The following is a 20364-nucleotide window of genomic DNA, read 5'->3' on the forward strand; positions in this document are numbered from 1 at the left end:
CTAAGTTACAAACACCTCCAGATTTCTGAAAGTGCGACATATTGTCCTTGAAGAAAGTGACTGAAAATACCCTCAACATTTTCTTTTCATTTGACCAACCCACCACCTAGGCTATCTAATCATTGTCATGGCTGAGTCATGAATCTGGGCACTAGAAAAACAAAACATGACAAAGACAACTGCCTACTTTTAATTCCTCAATAATAAATTCAGTTTTCTATTTATTTAAGAAAAACTTCATGATTTTTGCCTTTTTTCAAACTTTTGACAATGCTGCACTGGAGTCTGCTGCATTTTCATCATGCTATGGAACTTTCATTAAATACTGTAAATATTAACTATCCAGAACTGTGGGAGTTGTCAAATGATATCTGGTGTAATTCTTGCTTAAAACAATATGATTTCATAATTACAAATGTACTTGCAATGCATTGTACTTTGGCAGTAACACATAACTCTCAAATTATAAATTCTCTGTTTTACAATTGAATTCCACACTAAATGTTGTAATGAGGTTACCAACTTGTATTTAGTATGGTTTTGTTGTTAATTGTCACACTGGATAGACACTGTACCTTAAGATGCAACTCACAAATACAGTTGTTTTAGTTCTGGTTCCCCTGCTATAGAATAGATTTCGTTTATCTGGGGTAACACAGATATTGAATTAGAAAGTCGCTTATAGGCTACTGACAGCAATTTAGTTGCTAGAGACAACTGTCAGAGAGCCTGGGAGCCCATTACCAACAATGTATGACCCTACATTAGAACCCATCACACAGTAGTATCAGTTGTCAACTGGCACATTAGTGATGAAGGTAGCTACAGAGGAACCGCAAAATGTGAATGTAAATAACAAATAGAAAAAAGTACAAGAACACTAAGGAACATTCATTCCCATTACAAGCACCTTAAAATTTTCAACAGTCCGTAAATACCATACAACACAAACATGATTTGTTATGGGACAGTGATTCACAGTAACACACCGACAAAGTACACTGCTCTCAGTTGCCACAGCACCATTGACATTTACATGGAAATATGCCCCTGAGTTGTATTTACTTCCCATTACTTATATTTACTTCATGTGGTAGTCAATGGCTTTTAGCATGAGATCCTATGGCACTAATAGTAGGTGTGGGAAACTGCAGCATTCCGTCTGCCTCACAGCATGAGTGTCTAAAAGTCAGAAGTGACAACAGGTAGTCAGGTCGGATCACAGGACGTGCACTGCTAGCTTATTTGGAGACACGTTACTGGATTCCATTATATTTTGTTGACCTGTATTATAACTATTGAGTTATCACAGCATGCCATTACAAGGCAGTGGTGCATTGAAGACTGATACCAAAAGTCACTCTTTGTACAATTCTTTACAACAAAATGTCAGTTAACAACACATTGGCAGCAAATATTGATTATCAGATCCTAAGCTCAGTAATATACTCCTCGTAACATTATGCATTACACAAACCTGGCTGTAGTTTTGAATTTTAGTGCCCATTCTACATAAACTATAGTAACATGCTGGCTGCCTCACTGTAGTATCAGTCCAGTGCAGTCCGTCAAAGTACAACTGACTTTGGTGTGAAAATAGCTCAGTTGGCAGTCGCATCTCTTTATCACATGCTAGCATGAATGAACTATTCTATTGCACCTTTACCAGTTCTACCTTCATATCATTTAAATATTAAACCTATGCAACAGCTGCTGTTCTTATCAGTTGAATCTCTCACCTAACTTGCACTTCGAAATACTTAGGATCCAACTGGTAACTTGTGCTAGCGACCTGGTAGTGACAGCTCATTCAAAATCATTCGCCGCACCTCCAACCATCTGCTGCTAATGGTAACTTACACTAGACAGTTGCTGCATTTGGACTACCTTACTTACTTCCATGGAATTAGCCCATTCATTGTTACATGCCACCACCAAAATCTCCACAAGGGCAAGAAGCCTTAACTCAACATATTTCAGCACTTTTGCATGAAATATTTGCAAATCATACACACAAACATTCTTCCTGAATCACTTACCTATTAGCGATAACTGTATCATAATCTTCATCTGCCCAGGTACTGGCACACGTTATTGTGATAACTACAGGGACATGGGTTTATGTTGGGCCAACACTGATTCTGCCTGGTGGATTAATGACAGGTGGTCCTTAAGCTGGCGAGCCTCATTCTGGCTATTAGTTTGTTTTCCACATCTCATAAGGTGAATACCAGTCTAGTTCATTACTACTCCCCCAATACATGCTGCGCTAATATTTACACCACATTATCACACTTTCTTTATGAGAAGACTCTCAGGATCAATGTTCCTGACTTGGGCTACTTAATAACTTACTCAAATCCAGCATCAGTTTTAAAATCGGTATAGCAGTTTCTGAGATTACTTCAAACATATAGATAGGAGTTTTTGAGTGGGGCCTTACATTGTATTTTTATAGTAGTTTTGTGTGTAAGTGTGTTTCATTAACAAAACATATGCAATACACATTTGTAATGTGTACTTACCAGTTTATTATGCATTTGAATTGTACTCACCTCTGTGAAGATCGTCCAGTGTCATACCGTGGATCCTTCCTGGACAAAGAGTCATCCCTGAAACATACATAAAATATCAGTCACCTGTGAAAAACAATATCTGGAGAAAGAATTTAAAAAGGGGATGATTAATTTCAGTAATTTATGTTGAAAACCCTTCTAAAAACAGTCACTGTTTCCTTGCAAATGTTGAACTGGTCATGTCAGTAACACAATGTGCCAGTTCCTTTCCTTGAATGTCCTCTAACTCTCCCAAAAAAATATAATTCAATAAGACCATTCCTCAGTAACAGAAGAATAGCATCTCTCAGAACAGTCATCCACAACAGAACTAACAGTCCTACAAGAGAAACGGGCAAGTTTAAGATACTAATTACAGTTACTGAAAACAGACCAACAGAGGTTGTAACAATGGAAAATTGTACTGAAATGCAGGAGGATCTGCTGCGAATTGACGCATGGTGCAGGTATTAGCAATTGAATCTCAATGTAGACAAGTGTAATGTGCTGTGAATACATTGAAAGATAGATCCCTTATCATTTACCTACAAAATAGCAGGTGAGCAACTGGAAGCAGTTAATTCCATAAATTATCTGGGAGTACGCATTAGGAGTCATTGAAAATGGAATGATCATATAAAGTTGATCAACGGTAAAGCAGATGCCAGACTGAGATTCCCTGGAAGAATCCTAAGGAAATGCAATCCGAAAACAAAGGAAGTAGGTTGCAGTACCCTTGTACGCCCACTGCTTAAATATTGCTCAGCAGTGTGGGATCCGTGCCAGATAAGGTTGATAGAAGAGAGAGAGAAGATTCAACGGAGAGCAGCGCACTTCGTTACAGGGTCATTTAGCAATCGCGAAAGCGTTACGGAGATGATAGATGACCTCCAGTGGAAGACTCTGCAGGAGAGACACTCAATAGCTCGGAATGGGCTTTTGTTAAAGTTTCGAGAACATACCTTCCCCGAATAGTCAAGCAGTATATTGCTCCCTCCTATGTATATCTCAGGAAGAGACCATGAAGATAAAATCAGAGAAATTAAGAGATTAGAGCCCACACAGAAGCATACCGACAATCCTTCTTTCCACGAACAATACGAGACTGGAATAGAAGGGAGAACCGATAGAGGTTCTCAGCGTACCCTTCGCCACACACCGTGAGGAGGCTTGTGGAGTATGAATGTAGATGTAGATGTAGAACCTGATAGACCAATTCACTAGACATGGTCTACACCTCAACAGGTATGGGAAGGGGAGGTTGGCAAAACTTATTGGTGACAGCATAGGTGGGGGTGGTGGGATCACTCATGGGAAAATTCCGTTAGTTGTGGGTGTTAGAGCTGTACCTTTTTTAGATTGAAGTCAGCTGATAGGTATTCCTGCTTAAGGGAAGTCTCTCTAAAAAAGAAACCACTTTCTACAAAGCTTGGGTATCCGATTAATGAGGGAATTAGTATATTTCATCAAAATGTACAAGGTATTAGAGATGAAGTTAGTGAACTGCTTATGGATGTTGACTCTGAAATTATTGGTATATCTGAACACTTCTTACATAAGGAGATAATTCAGAGGCTTCCTTTACCAGGATACAGGTTGGCTGGCAGCTTTTCTAGGAGCTCTTTGCGGTGTGGGGGAGTAGCCATGTATGTGGAAAACGGTATCCCATTTGAGTCAATTGATGTTTCAAAGTACTGCGCTGAAAAGGTGTTTGAATGTTGTGCAGGTGTGGTTAAATTTAGTGGAGCTAAACTTCTTACTGTTGTTATTTATAGATCCCCAGACTCCGATTTCACAACATTTTTGCTAAAGCTAGAGGAGGTTCTTGGTTCACTTTATAGGAAATACAAAAAGTTAGTTATATGTGGTGACTTCAATATTAATTGTATAAGTGATTGTGCAAGGAAAAGCATGCTGGTAGACCTCCTTAATTCATATAATCTTATGCAAACCGTATTCTTTCCAACGAGAGTGCAAGGGAACAGTAGAACAACCATAGACAATATTTTTGTTCATTCGTCATTATTAGAAGGGCATTCTGTTAGCAAAAAGGTGAATGGCCTTTCAGATCATGATGCACAAATTTTAAGTCTAAAAGATTTTTGTGCTGCAACACATGTTAAATATAGTTACCAACTTTTTAGGAAAGCTGATCCAGTTGCTGTACAGACTTTTGTAAACCTTATCAAGGAACAAGAGTGGCAAGATGTTTATAGTGCTGATACAGTAGACAATAAATATAATGCTTTCCTCAAGACTTTTCTCGTGCTCTTTGAAAGTTGCTTTCTGTTAGAATGTTCAAAACAGGGTACTAGCACAAACAGGCAGCCTGGGTGGCTGACTAAAGGGATAAGAATATCTTGTAGAACAAAGTGGCAATTATACCAAAACGTTAGAAACAGTCACAATCTAAATGCAGCAGCATATTACAAACAGTATTGTAAGGTGCTTAAAAAAGTTATTAGGAAGGCAAAAAGTATGTGGTATGCAGATAGAATAGCTAAGTCTCAGGGTAAAATTAAAACCATATGGTCAGTCGTAAAGGAAGTGGCTGGTCTGCAGAGACAGGTCGAGAATATAGAATCAGTGCATAGTGGGGATGTCCGTGTTACTGATAAGTCGCATATATGTACAGTACTTAATAATCACTTTCTGAATGTAGCAGGTGAACTAAATAGAAACCTAGTCCCAACAGGGAATCATATAGCACTCTTAGAAAAAAGTGTTCCGAGACTGTTACTTGAAATGCTCCTCCATGATACTGACAAGAGGGAGATTGAGTTAATAATTAAATCACTAAAGACCAAGAACTCTCATGGATATGACGGGGTATCTAGCAGAATACTGAAGTATTGTTCCACGTATGTTAGCTCAGTACTTAGCCATATCTGTAACTTTTCCTTTAGGAGTGGTCGGTTTCCTGACCGATTAAAGTACTCGGTAGTGAAGCCACTTTATAAAAAGGGAGACAGGGATAATGTTGACAATTATAGACCTATTTCTATGCCATCGGTGTTTGCTAAAGTTATCGAGAAGGTTGTATATACAAGGTTACTGCAGCATTTAAATTCACATAATTTGCTGTCAAATGTACAGTTTGGTTTTAGAAATGGCTTAACAACTGAAAATGCTATAGTCTCTTTTCTCTGTGAAGTTTTGGACAGATTAAATAAAAGTTTGCGAACGTTAGGTGTTTTCTTTGATTTAACGAAGGCTTTTGACTGTGTTGACCACAAAATATTACTGCAGAAGTTGGAACATTATGGAGTAAGGGCAGTAGCTTACAATTGGTTTGCCTCCTACTTTAAGAACAGAAAGCAGAAGGTAATCCTCTGCAATATTGAGAGTGGTAATGATGTGCAGTCCCAATGGGGCACTGTTAAATGGGGCGTCCCCCAAGGGTCGGTGCTGGGGCCACTGCTGTTTCTTATTTATATAAATGATATGCCTTCTAGTATTACAGGTGATTCAAAAATATTTCTGTTTGCTGATGACACCACCTTGGTAGTGAAGGATCTTGTGTGTAATATTGAAACATTATCAAATAATGTAGTTCATGATATAAGTTCGTGGCTTGTGGAAAATAATTTGATGATAAATCACAGTAAGACTCAGTTTTTACAGTTTCTAACTCACAATTCAACAAGAACTGACATTTTAATCACACAGAATGGGCATGTTATAAGCGAGGCGGAACAGCTCAAGTTCCTAGGCGTATGGATAGATAGTAAGTTGTTGTGGAAAGCCCATGTTCAGGAACTTGTTCAGAAACTAAATGCCGCTTTATTTACCATTAGAACAGTATCTGAAATAAGTCACATTTCAACACGAAAAGTAGTATACTTCGCGTATTTTCATACGCTTATGTCATATGGTATTATTTTTTGGGGTAATTCTTCTGATTCAAAAAGGGTATTTTTGGCTCAAAAACGGGCTGTTCGAGCTATGTATGGTGTAAGTTCGAAAACCTCTTGTCGACCCCTATTCAATAGTCTGGGAATTTTGACATTGCCCTCTCAGTATGTATTTTCTTTAATGTCATTTGTTGTTAGCAAAATTAGCTTATTCCCAAGAGTTAGCAGCTTTCACCCAGTTAATACTAGGCAGAAATCAAATCTGCATGTGGAATGCACTTCCTTGACTCTTGTGCAGAAAGGAGTGCAGTATTCTGCTGCATCCATTTTCAATAAGCTACCACAAGAACTCAAAAACCTTAGCAGTAGCCCAAACACTTTTAAGTCTAAACTGAAGAGTTTCCTCATGGCTCACTCCTTCTATTCTGTCGCGGAGCTCCTGGAAGAGCTAAAAAATTAAGCAAATTCCAGTGTTACATTGTTGATTTTCTTTATTTAAACTAACGACTTGTCGCCTGAATATGTTTCTTATATTTCATTTCATTCTGTTTCTACAATCGTGTTATAATTTCATGTATTGACTCGTTCCATGACCATGGAGACTTCTCCTAAATGTGGTCCCACGGAACAATAAATAAATAAATAAATAAAATAAATAAACAAGACCTAAACATAAACTAATAGATGCACAAACAGAATACAAGTCAGACACAGTAGACCAACTGAACTGTAAACAAACACTAAACTGTCCGAAAACACTTTCAATTTGACTAAATCACACCATCACATTACTAAAAAGACAGCAGGAGCTGTAAGTCACAAAAACCATAGAGCTGGGACCCCCCAAAGAAGTCACAAAAAGGAAAAAAATGACATTTAATAGCAAAATAACCCACAGGGTGGCAAACATCAGAACAAAGAATGCTGTACAAGCAACATATAGAATCAATAATCCAACACAAAACACGATAATGAGACATGCACTGAAGTCTCAGCACCACACTTGAGTATGACATGACCTGTAAATTCTTATACACGACGTTAATTAATTTTTGATTAAGATATTTGAAATGCCAAAGAAAAAATGCAGAAAAATTGAAGAAATACTGCTAACTGATAAAATAACAAACAATGCAAGTTACACACTGCACCTCACAACCATGGTGGTAGAAACATATAACTCACAGATTTCATAAAGTCCGACATTATGTCTTTGACGAAAGTGACCTTCAGCACTTTCTTTTCATTTAACCAACCCACCACCTAGGTCAGCTAGACATTGTCATGGCTGAGTCACCAATCAGACCACTAGAATAATAAAATGTGACAAAGACAGCTACCTACTATTAATTCCTCAATAATAAATACAGTCTTCTAATTATTTAAGATAACTTCTTGATTTTTGCCATTTTTACACTTTTGACAATGCAGCACTGGAGTCTGCTTCATTTTCATGATGTTGTGGAACATTCATTAAATACTAAAACTTCTAATTATCCACAACAGTGGGAGGTGTCAAATATTATCTGGTGTAACCCCTTCTTAAAATAATTGTTATCTTATAATAACAAATGTACTTGTACTGCATTGTACTTTGGCAGTAAAATAACCCTCAAATGGTGAATTCTCTTATTTTGGATTGAATTCCACACCGAATAATGTAATGAGGTTATCAAGTTGTATTTAGTATGGTTTTGTTGTTAATTGTCTCATTGGATACACAATGTACTTTATACTGTAACACGCAAATACAATTGTTTCAGTCCAAGTGGCCCTGCTTATGAACACATGACATATATCTGGGGCAACTCAGATGCTGAATTAGAAAGTCACTTATGGGATATTGATTGCAATTTAATTCCTAGAGACAACCGACAATAAATACAGTGATGCTGAGAAGCCATTACAGTGAATATACATCTCCCCATTAGAATTCATCACACAGTAGTATCAGTCGTCAACTTGTGCATCAGTGATGAAGGCAGCTACACAGGAACCGCAAAATGTGAATGTAAATAACAAATAGAAAAAATTACAAGAACACTAAGGAACATTCATTCCCATTACAAGCACCTTAAAATTTTCGGCAGCCCTTAAATACCATACAACACAAACATGATTTGTTATGGGACAGTGATTCACAGTAACACACCAACAAAGTACACTGCTCTCAGTTGCCACAGCACCATTGACATTTACACGGAAATATGCCCCTGAGTTGTATTTACTTCATGTATCCAAAACTGAATTTTCCATTTGTTATATTTACTTCACGAGGTAGTGAATGGCTTCTAGTGTGACATCCTATGGCACTAATAGTAGGAGTGGGAAACTGCGGCATTCCGTCTGCCTCACTGCATGAGTGTCTAAAAGTCAGAAGTGACAACAGGTATTCAGGTCAGATCTCAGGACGTGCACTGCTAGCATATTTGGAGACACGTTACTGGATTCCATTATATTTTGTTGACCTGTATTATAACTATTGAGTTATCACAGCATGCCATTACAAGGCAGTAGTGCATTGATATCTGATTCCAAAATTCACTCTTTGTACAATTCTTTACAACAAACTGTCAGTTAACAACACATTGGCAGCAAATATTGATTATCAGATATAAGCTCAGTAATATACTCCTCGTAACATTATGCATTACCCAAACCTGGCTGTAGTTTTGAATTTTAGTGCCCATTCTACTTTAACTATAGTAACATGCTGGCTGCCTCACTGTAGTATCAGTCCAGTGCAGTCCGTCAAAGTGCAACTGACTTTAGTGTGAAAAAAGCTCAGTTGGCAGTTGCATCTCTTTATCACATGCTAGCATGAACGAAATATTCTATTGCACCTTTACCAGTTCTACCTTCTCATCTCTTAAATATTAAAACCATGCCACAGCTACTGTTATCAGTTGAAACTCTCACCCAACTTGCACTTCGAAATACTTAGGATGCAACTGGTAACTTGTGCTAGCAACCTGGGAGTGACAGCTCATTCAAAATCGTTCGCAGCAGCTTCAACCATCTACTGCCAATGGTAACTTACACTAGACAGTTGCTGCATTTGGACTACCTTACTTACTTCCATGGAATTAGCCCATTCATTGTTACATGCCACCACCAAAATCTCCACAAGGGCAAGAAACCTTAATTCAACATATTATAGCAATTTTGCATGAAATATTTGCAAATCATACAAACAAACATTCTTCCTGAATCACTTACCTATTAGCGATAACTGTATCATAATCTTCATCTGCCAAGCTGCTGGCACACATTATTGTGATAACTACAGGGACATGGGTTTATGTTGGGCCAACACTGATTCTGCCTGGTGGATTAATGACAGGTGGTCCTTGAGCTGGCCAGCCTCATTCTGTTGTTGTTTTCCACATCTCATAAGGTGAGTACCGGTCTAGTTCATTACTTCTCCCCCAATACATGCTGCACTAACATTTACACCACATTCTCAGACTTACTTTATGAGAAGACTCTCTGGATCAATGTTCCTGACTTGGGCACCTTAATAACTTACTCAAATCCAGCATCAGTATTAAAATCGGTATAGCAGTTTCTGAGATTACTTCAAACATATAGATAGGATTTTTTGAGGGGGGCCTTACATTGTTTTTATAGTAGTTTTGTGTGTAAGTGTGTTTCATTAACAAAACATATGCAATACACATTTGTAATGTGTACTTACCAGTTTATTATGCATTCGAATTGCACTCACCTCTGTGAAGATCGTCCAGTGTCATAGCGTGGATCCTTCCTGGACAAAGAGTCCTCCCTGAAACATACATAAAATATCAGTCACCTGTGAAAAACAATATCTGGAGAAAGAATTTAAAAAGGGGATGAATAATTTCAGTAATTTAAGTTGAAAACCCTTCTAAAAACAGCCACTGTTTCCTTGCAAATGTTGAACTGGTCATGTCAGTAACACAATGTGCCAGTTCCTTTCCTTGAATGTCCTTTAACTCTCCCAAAAAAATATAATTCAATAAGACCATTCCTCAGTAAGAGAAGAATGGCATCTCTCAGAACAGTCATCCACAACGGAACTAACAGTCCTACAAGAGAAACGGGCAAGTTTAAGATACTAATTACAGTTACTGAAAACAGACCAACAGAGGTTGTAACAATGGAAAATTGTACTGAAATGCAGGAGGATCTGCCACAAATTGACGCATGGTGCAGGTATTGGCAATTGAATCTCAATGTAGACAAGTGTAATGTGCTGTGAATACATTGAAAGATAGATCCCTTATCATTTAGCTACAAAATAGCAGGTGAGCAACTGGAAGCAGTTAATTCCATAAATTATCTGGGAGTACGCATTAGGAGTCATTTAAAATGGAATGATCATATAAAGTTGATCAACGGTAAAGCAGATGCCAGACTGAGATTCCCTGGAAGAATTCTAAGGAAATGCAATCCGAAAACAAAGGAAGTAGGTTACAGTACCCTTGTTCGCCCACTGCTAGAATATTGCTCAGCAGTGTGGGATCCGTACCAGATAAGGTTGATAGAAGAGAGAGAGAGGATTCAACGGAGAGCAGCGCACTTCGTTACAGGGCCATTTAGCAATCGCGAAGGCGTTACGGAGATGATAGATGCCTCCAGTGGAAGACTCTGCAGGAGAGACACTCAATAGCTCGGAATGGGCTTTTGTTAAAGTTTCGAGAACATACCTTCCCCGAATAGTCAAGCAGTATATTGCTCCCTCCTATGTATATCTCATGAAGAGACCATGAAGATAAAATCAGAGAAATTAAGAGATTAGAGCCCACACAGAAGCATACCGACAATCCTTCTTTCCACAAACAATACGAGCCTGGAATAGAAGGGAGAACCGATAGAGGTACTCAGGGTACCCATCGCCACACACCGTCAGGAGGCTTGTGGAGTATGGATGTAGATGTAGATGTAGAACCTGATAGACCAATTCACAAGACCTAAACATAAACTAATAGATGCACAAACAGAATACAAGTCAGACACAGTAGACCAACTGAACTGTAAACAAACACTAAACTGTCCGAAAACACTTTCAATTTGACTAAATCACACCATCACTTTACTAAAAAGACAGCAGGAGCTGTAAGTCACAAAAACCATAGAGCTGGGACCCCCCAAAGAAGTCACAAAAAGTAGAAGAATGACATTTAATAGCAAAATAACCCACAGGGTGGCAAACATCAGAACAAAGAATGCTGTACAAGCAACATATAGAATTAATAATCCACCACAAAACACGATAATGAGACATACACTGAAGTCTCAGCACCACACTTGAGTATGACATGACCTGTAAATTCTTATACACGACGTTAATTAATCTTTGATTAAGATATTTGAAACGCCAAAGAAAAAATGCAGAAAAATTGAAGAAATACTGTCAACTGATAAAAGAACAAAAAATGCAAGTTACACACTGCACCTCACAACCATGGTGGTAGAAACATATAACTCACAGATTTCATAAAGTCCGACATTATGTCTTTGACGAAAGTGACCTTCAGCACTTTCTTTTCATTTAACCAACCCACCACCTAGGTCAGCTAGACATTGTCATGGCTGAGTCACCAATCAGACCACTAGAATAATAAAATGTGACAAAGACAGCTACCTACTTTTAATTCCTCAATAATAAATACAGTCTTCTAATTATTTAAGATAACTTCTTGATTTTTGCCATTTTTACACTTTTGACAATGCAGCACTGGAGTCTGCTTCATTTTCATGATGTTGTGGAACATTCATTAAATACTAAAACTTCTAATTATCCACAACAGTGGGAGGTGTCAAATGATATCTGGTGTAACTCCTTCTTAAAATAATTGTTATCTTATAATAACAAATGTACTTGTACTGCATTGTACTTCGGCAGTAAAATAACCCTCAAATGGTGAATACTCTTATTTTGGATTGAATTCCACACCGAATAATGTAATGAGGTTATCAAGTTGTATTTAGTATGGTTTTGTTGTTAATTGTCTCATTGGATACACAATGTACTTTATACTGTAACACGCAAATACAATTGTTTCAGTCCAAGTGGTCCTGTTTTTGAACACATGACATATATCTGGGGCAACTCAGGTACTGAATTAGAAAGTCACTTATGGGATATTGATTGCAATTTAATTCCTAGAGACAACCGACAATAAATACAGTGATGCTGAGAAGCCATTACAGTGAATATACACCTCCTCATTAGAATTCATCACACAGTAGTGTCAGTTGTCAACTTGTGCATCAGTGATGAAGGCAGCTACACAGGAACCGCAAAATGTGAATGTAAATAACAAATAGAAAAAAGTACAAGTGCGCCAGGTCACGTCCATTCCCATTACAAGCACCTTAAAATCTTCAGCAGCCCTTAAATACCATACAACACAAACATGATTTGTCATGGGACAGTGATTCACAGTAACACACCGACAAAGTACACTGTTCTCAGTTGCCACAGCACCATTGATATTTACACGGAACTATGCCCCTGAGTTGTATTTACTTCATGTATCCAAAACTGAATTTTCCATTTGTTATATTTACTTCATGAGGTAGTGAATGGCTTCTAGTGTGACATCCTATGGCACTAATAGTAGGAGTGGGAAACTGCGGCATTCCGTCTGCCACACTGCATGAGTGTCTAAAGTCAGAAGTGACAACAGGTATTCAGGTCGGATCACAGGACGTGCACTGCTAGCATATTTGGAGACACGTTACTGGATTCCATTATATTTTGTTGACCTGTATTATAACTATTGAGTTATCACAGCATGCCATTACAAGGCAGTAGTGCATTGATATCTGATTCCAAAATTCACTCTTTGTACAATTCTTTACAACATACTGTCAGTTAACAACACATTGGCAGCAAATATTGATTATCAGATATAAGCTCAGTAATATACTCCTCGTAACATTATGCATTACCCAAACCTGGCTGTAGTTTTGAATTTTAGTGCCCATTCTACTTTAACTATAGTAACATGCTGGCTGCCTCACTGTAGTATCAGTCCAGTGCAGTCCGTCAAAGTGCAACTGACTTTAGTGTGAAAATAGCTCAGTTGGCAGTTGCATCTCTTATCACATGCTAGCATGAACGAAATATTCTATTGCACCTTTACCAGTTCTACCTTCTCATTTCTTAAATATTAAAACCATGCCACAGCTACTGTTCTTATCAGTTGAAACTCTCACCCAACTTGCACTTCGAAATACTTAGGATGCAACTGGTAACTTGTGCTAGCAACCTGGGAGTGACAGCTCATTCAAAATCGTTCGCAGCAGCTTCAACCATCTACTGCCAATGGTAACTTACACTAGACAGTTGCTGCATTTGGACTACCTTACTTACTTCCATGGAATTAGCCCATTCATTGTTACATGCCACCACCAAAATCTCCACAAGGGCAAGAAACCTTAATTCAACATATTATAGCAATTTTGCATGAAATATTTGCAAATCATACAAACAAACATTCTTCCTGAATCACTTACCTATTAGCGATAACTGTATCATAATCTTCATCTGCCAAGCTGCTGGCACACGTTATTGTGATAACTACATGGACATGGATTTATGTTGGGCCAACACTGATTCTGCCTGGTGGATTAATGACAGGTGATCCTTGAGCTGGCCAGCCTCATTCTGGCTATTAGGTTTGTTTTCCACATCTCATAAGGTGAGTACCAGTCTAGTTCATTACTTCTCCCCCAATACATGCTGCACTAACATTTACACCACATTCTCAGACTTACTTTATGAGAAGACTCTCTGGATCAATGTTCCTGACTTGGGCACCTTAATAACTTACTCAAATCCAGCATCAGTATTAAAATCGGTATAATAGTTTCTGAGATTACTTCAAACATATAGACAGGATTTTTTGAGTGGGACCTTACATTGTATTTTTATAGTAGTTTTGTGTGAAAGTGTGTTCCATTAACAAAACATATGCAATGCACATTTGTAATGTGTACTTACCAGTTTATTATGCATGCGAATTGCACTCACCTCTGTGAAGACCATCCAGTGTCATAGCGTGGATCCTTCCTGGACAAAGAGTCATCCCTGAAACATACATAAAATATCAGTCACCTGTGAAAAACAATATCTGGAGCAAGAATTTAAAAGGCGGGTGAATAATTTCAGTAATTTAAGTTGAAGACCCTTCTAAAAACAGCCACTATTTCCTTGCAACTGTTGAACTGGTCATGTCAGTAACACAATGTGCCAGTTCCTTTCCTTGAATGTCCTCTAACTCTCCCAAAAAAATATAACTCAATAAGACCATCCCTCAGTAACAGAAGAATGGCACCTCTCAGAACAGTCATCCACAACAGGACTAACAGTCCTACAAGAGAAACGAGCAAGTTTAAGATACTAATTACAGTTACTGAAAACAGACCAACAGAGGTTGTAACAATGGAAAATTGTACTGAAATGTAGGAGGATCTGCCGCGAATTGACGCATGGTGCAGGTATTGGCAACTGAATCTCAATGTAGACAAGTGTAATGTGCTGTGAATACATTGAAAGATAGATCCCTTATCATTTAGCTACAAAATAGCAGGTGAGCAACTGGAAGCAGTTAATTCCATAAATTATCTGGGAGTACGCATTAGGAGTCATTTAAAATGGAATGATCATATAAAGTTGATCAACGTTAAAGCAGATGTCAGACTGAGATTCCCTGAAAGAATTCTAAGGAAATGCAATCCGAAAACAAAGGAAGTAGGTTACAGTACCCTTGTTCGCCCACTGCTTGAATATTGCTCAGCAGTGTGGGATCCGTACCAGATAAGGTTGATAGAAGAGAGAGAGAAGATTCAACGGAGAGCAGCGCACTTCGTTACAGGGTCATTTAGCAATCGCGAAGGCGTTACGGAGATGATAGATGACCTCCAGTGGAAGACTCTGCAGGAGAGACACTCAATAGCTCAGAATGGGCTTTTGTTAAAGTTTCGAGAACATACCTTCCCCGAATAGTCAAGCAGTATGTTGCTCCCTCCTATGTATATCTCATGAACAGACCATGAAGATAAAATCAGAGAAATTAAGAGATTAGAGCCCACACAGAAGCATACCGACAATCCTTCTTTCCACAAACAATACGAGCCTGGAATAGAAGGGAGAACCGATAGAGGTACGCAGGGTACCCTTCACCACACACCGTCAGGAGGCTTGTGGAGTATGGATGTAGATGTAGATGTAGAACCTGATAGACCAATTCACAAGACCTAAACATAAACTAATAGTTGCACAAACAGAATACAAGTCCGACACAGTAGACCAACTGAACTGTAAACAAACACTAAACTGTCCGAAAACACTTTCAATTTGACTAAATCACACCATCACTTTACTAAAAAGACAGCAGGAGCTGTAAGTCACAAAAACCATAGAGCTGGGACCCCCCAAAGAAGTCTCAAAAAGGAAAAAAATGACATTTAATAGCAAAATAACCCACAGGGTGGCAAACATCAGAACAAAGAATGCTGTACAAGCAACATATAGAATTAATAATCCACCACAAAACACGATAATGAGACATACACTGAAGTCTCAGCACCACACTTGAGTATGACATGACCTGTAAATTCTTATACACGACGTTAATTAATTTTTGATTAAGATATTTGAAACACCAAAGAAAAAATGCAGAAAAATTGAAGAAATACTGTTAACTGATAAAAGAACAAAAAATGCAAGTTACACACTGCACCTCACAACCATGGTGGTAGAAACATATAACTCACAGATTTCATAAAGTCCGACATTATGTCTTTGACGAAAGTGACCTTCAGCACTTTCTTTTCATTTAACCAACCCACCACCTAGGTCAGCTAGACATTGTCATGGCTGAGTCACCAATCAGACCACTAGAATAATAAAATGTTACAAAGACAGCTACCTACTTTTAATTCCTCAATAATAAATACAGTCTTCTAATTATTTAAGATAACTTCTTGATTTTTGCCATTTTTACACTTTTGACAATGCAGCACTGGAGTCTGCTTCATTTTCATGATGTTGTGGAACATTCATTAAATACTAAAACTTCTAATTATCCACAACAGTGGGAGGTGTCAAATGATATCTGGTGTAACTCCTTCTTAAAATAATTGTTATCTTATAATAACAAATGTACTTGTACTGCATTGTACTTCGGCAGTAAAATAACCCTCAAATGGTGAATACTCTTATTTTGGATTGAATTCCACACCGAATAATGTAATGAGGTTATCAAGTTGTATTTAGTATGGTTTTGTTGTTAATTGTCTCATTGGATACACAATGTACTTTATACTGTAACACGCAAATACAATTGTTTCAGTCCAAGTGGTCCTGTTTATGAACACATGTCATATATCTGGGGCAACTCAGATACTGAATTAGAAAGTCACTTATGGGATATTGAATGCAATGTAATTCCTAGAGACAACCGACAATAAATACAGTGATGCTGAGAAGCCATTACAGAGAATATACATCTCCCCATTAGAATTCATCACACAGTAGTATCAGTTGTCAACTTGTGCATCAGTGATGAAGGCAGCTACACAGGAACCACAAAATGTGAATGTAAATAACAAATAGAAAAAAGTACAAGTGCGCCAGGTCACGTCCATTCCCATTTCAAGCACCTTAAAATTTTCAGCAGCCCTTAAATACCATACAACACAAACATGATTTGTTATGGGACAGTGATTCACAGTAACACACCGTCAAAGTACACTGCTCTCAGTTGCCACAGCACCATTGACATTTACATGGAAATATGCCCCAGAGTAGTATTTACTTCATGTATCCAAAACTGAATTTCCCATTTGTTATATTTACTTCACGAGGTAGTGAATGGCTTTTAGTGTGACATCCTATGGCACTAATAGTAGGTGTGGGAAACTGTGGCATTCCGTCTGCCTCACTGCATGAGTGTCTAAAAGTCAGAAGTGACAACAGGTATTCAAGTCGGATCACAGGACGTGCACTGCTAGCTTATTTGGAGACACGTTACTGGATTCCATTATATTTTGTTGACCTGTATTATAACTATTGAGTTATCACAGCATGCCATTACAAGGCAGTAGTGCATTGATATCTGATACCAAAATTCACTCTTTGTACAATTCTTTACAACAAACTGTCAGTTAACAACACATTGGCAGCAAATATTGATTATCAGATATAAACTCAGTAATGTTGTTGTTGTTGTTGTGGTCTTCAGTCCTGAGACTGGTTTGATGCAGCTCTCCATGCTACTCTAACCTGTGCAAGCTTCTTCATCTCCCAGTACCTACTGCAACCTACATCCTTCTGAATCTGCTTAGTGTATTCATCTCTTGGTCTCCCTCTACGATTTTTACCCTCGTAACATTACGCATTACCCAAACCTGGCTGTAGTTTTGAATTTTAGTTCCCATTCTACATAAACTATAGTAACTAGCTGGCTGCCTCACTGTAGTATCAGTCCAGTGCAGTCCGTCAAAGTGCAACAGACTTTAGTGTGAAAATAGCTCAGTTGGCAGTTGCATCTCTTTATCACATGCTAGCATGAATGTAATATTCTATTGCACCTTTACCAGTTCTACCTTCACATCTCTTAAATATTAAATCCATGCCACAGCTACTGTTCTTATCAGTTGAAACTCTCACCCAACTTGCACTTCGAAATACTTAGGATGCAACTGGTAACTTGTGCTAGCGACCTGGTAGTGACAGCTCATTCAAAATCGTTCGCAGCAGCTTCAACCATCTACTGCCAATGGTAACTTACACTAGACAGTTGCTGCATTTGGACTACCTTACTTACTTCCATGGAATTAGCCCATTCATTGTTACATGCCACCACCAAAATCTCCACAAGGGCAAGAAACCTTAATTCAACATATTATAGCAATTTTGCATGAAATATTTGCAAATCATACAAACAAACATTCTTCCTGAATCACTTACCTATTAGCGATAACTGTATCATAATCTTCATCTGCCAAGCTGCTGGCACACGTTATTGTGATAACTACATGGACATGGATTTATGTTGGGCCAACACTGATTCTGCCTGGTGGATTAATGACAGGTGATCCTTGAGCTGGCCAGCCTCATTCTGGCTATTAGGTTTGTTTTCCACATCTCATAAGGTGAGTACCAGTCTAGTTCATTACTTCTCCCCCAATACATGCTGCACTAACATTTACACCACATTCTCAGACTTACTTTATGAGAAGACTCTCTGGATCAATGTTCCTGACTTGGGCACCTTAATAACTTACTCAAATCCAGCATCAGTATTAAAATCGGTATAATAGTTTCTGAGATTACTTCAAACATATAGACAGGATTTTTTGAGTGGGACCTTACATTGTATTTTTATAGTAGTTTTGTGTGAAAGTGTGTTCCATTAACAAAACATATGCAATGCACATTTGTAATGTGTACTTACCAGTTTATTATGCATGCGAATTGCACTCACCTCTGTGAAGACCATCCAGTGTCATAGCGTGGATCCTTCCTGGACAAAGAGTCATCCCTGAAACATACATAAAATATCAGTCACCTGTGAAAAACAATATCTGGAGCAAGAATTTAAAAGGCGGGTGAATAATTTCAGTAATTTAAGTTGAAGACCCTTCTAAAAACAGCCACTATTTCCTTGCAACTGTTGAACTGGTCATGTCAGTAACACAATGTGCCAGTTCCTTTCCTTGAATGTCCTCTAACTCTCCCAAAAAAATATAACTCAATAAGACCATCCCTCAGTAACAGAAGAATGGCACCTCTCAGAACAGTCATCCACAACAGGACTAACAGTCCTACAAGAGAAACGAGCAAGTTTAAGATACTAATTACAGTTACTGAAAACAGACCAACAGAGGTTGTAACAATGGAAAATTGTACTGAAATGTAGGAGGATCTGCCGCGAATTGACGCATGGTGCAGGTATTGGCAACTGAATCTCAATGTAGACAAGTGTAATGTGCTGTGAATACATTGAAAGATAGATCCCTTATCATTTAGCTACAAAATAGCAGGTGAGCAACTGGAAGCAGTTAATTCCATAAATTATCTGGGAGTACGCATTAGGAGTCATTTAAAATGGAATGATCATATAAAGTTGATCAACGTTAAAGCAGATGTCAGACTGAGATTCCCTGAAAGAATTCTAAGGAAATGCAATCCGAAAACAAAGGAAGTAGGTTACAGTACCCTTGTTCGCCCACTGCTTGAATATTGCTCAGCAGTGTGGGATCCGTACCAGATAAGGTTGATAGAAGAGAGAGAGAAGATTCAACGGAGAGCAGCGCACTTCGTTACAGGGTCATTTAGCAATCGCGAAGGCGTTACGGAGATGATAGATGACCTCCAGTGGAAGACTCTGCAGGAGAGACACTCAATAGCTCAGAATGGGCTTTTGTTAAAGTTTCGAGAACATACCTTCCCCGAATAGTCAAGCAGTATGTTGCTCCCTCCTATGTATATCTCATGAACAGACCATGAAGATAAAATCAGAGAAATTAAGAGATTAGAGCCCACACAGAAGCATACCGACAATCCTTCTTTCCACAAACAATACGAGCCTGGAATAGAAGGGAGAACCGATAGAGGTACGCAGGGTACCCTTCACCACACACCGTCAGGAGGCTTGTGGAGTATGGATGTAGATGTAGATGTAGAACCTGATAGACCAATTCACAAGACCTAAACATAAACTAATAGTTGCACAAACAGAATACAAGTCCGACACAGTAGACCAACTGAACTGTAAACAAACACTAAACTGTCCGAAAACACTTTCAATTTGACTAAATCACACCATCACTTTACTAAAAAGACAGCAGGAGCTGTAAGTCACAAAAACCATAGAGCTGGGACCCCCCAAAGAAGTCTCAAAAAGGAAAAAAATGACATTTAATAGCAAAATAACCCACAGGGTGGCAAACATCAG

This window comes from Schistocerca nitens, chromosome 3 (assembly GCF_023898315.1).
Source record: "Schistocerca nitens isolate TAMUIC-IGC-003100 chromosome 3, iqSchNite1.1, whole genome shotgun sequence".
NCBI classification, from domain to species: domain Eukaryota; kingdom Metazoa; phylum Arthropoda; class Insecta; order Orthoptera; family Acrididae; genus Schistocerca; species Schistocerca nitens.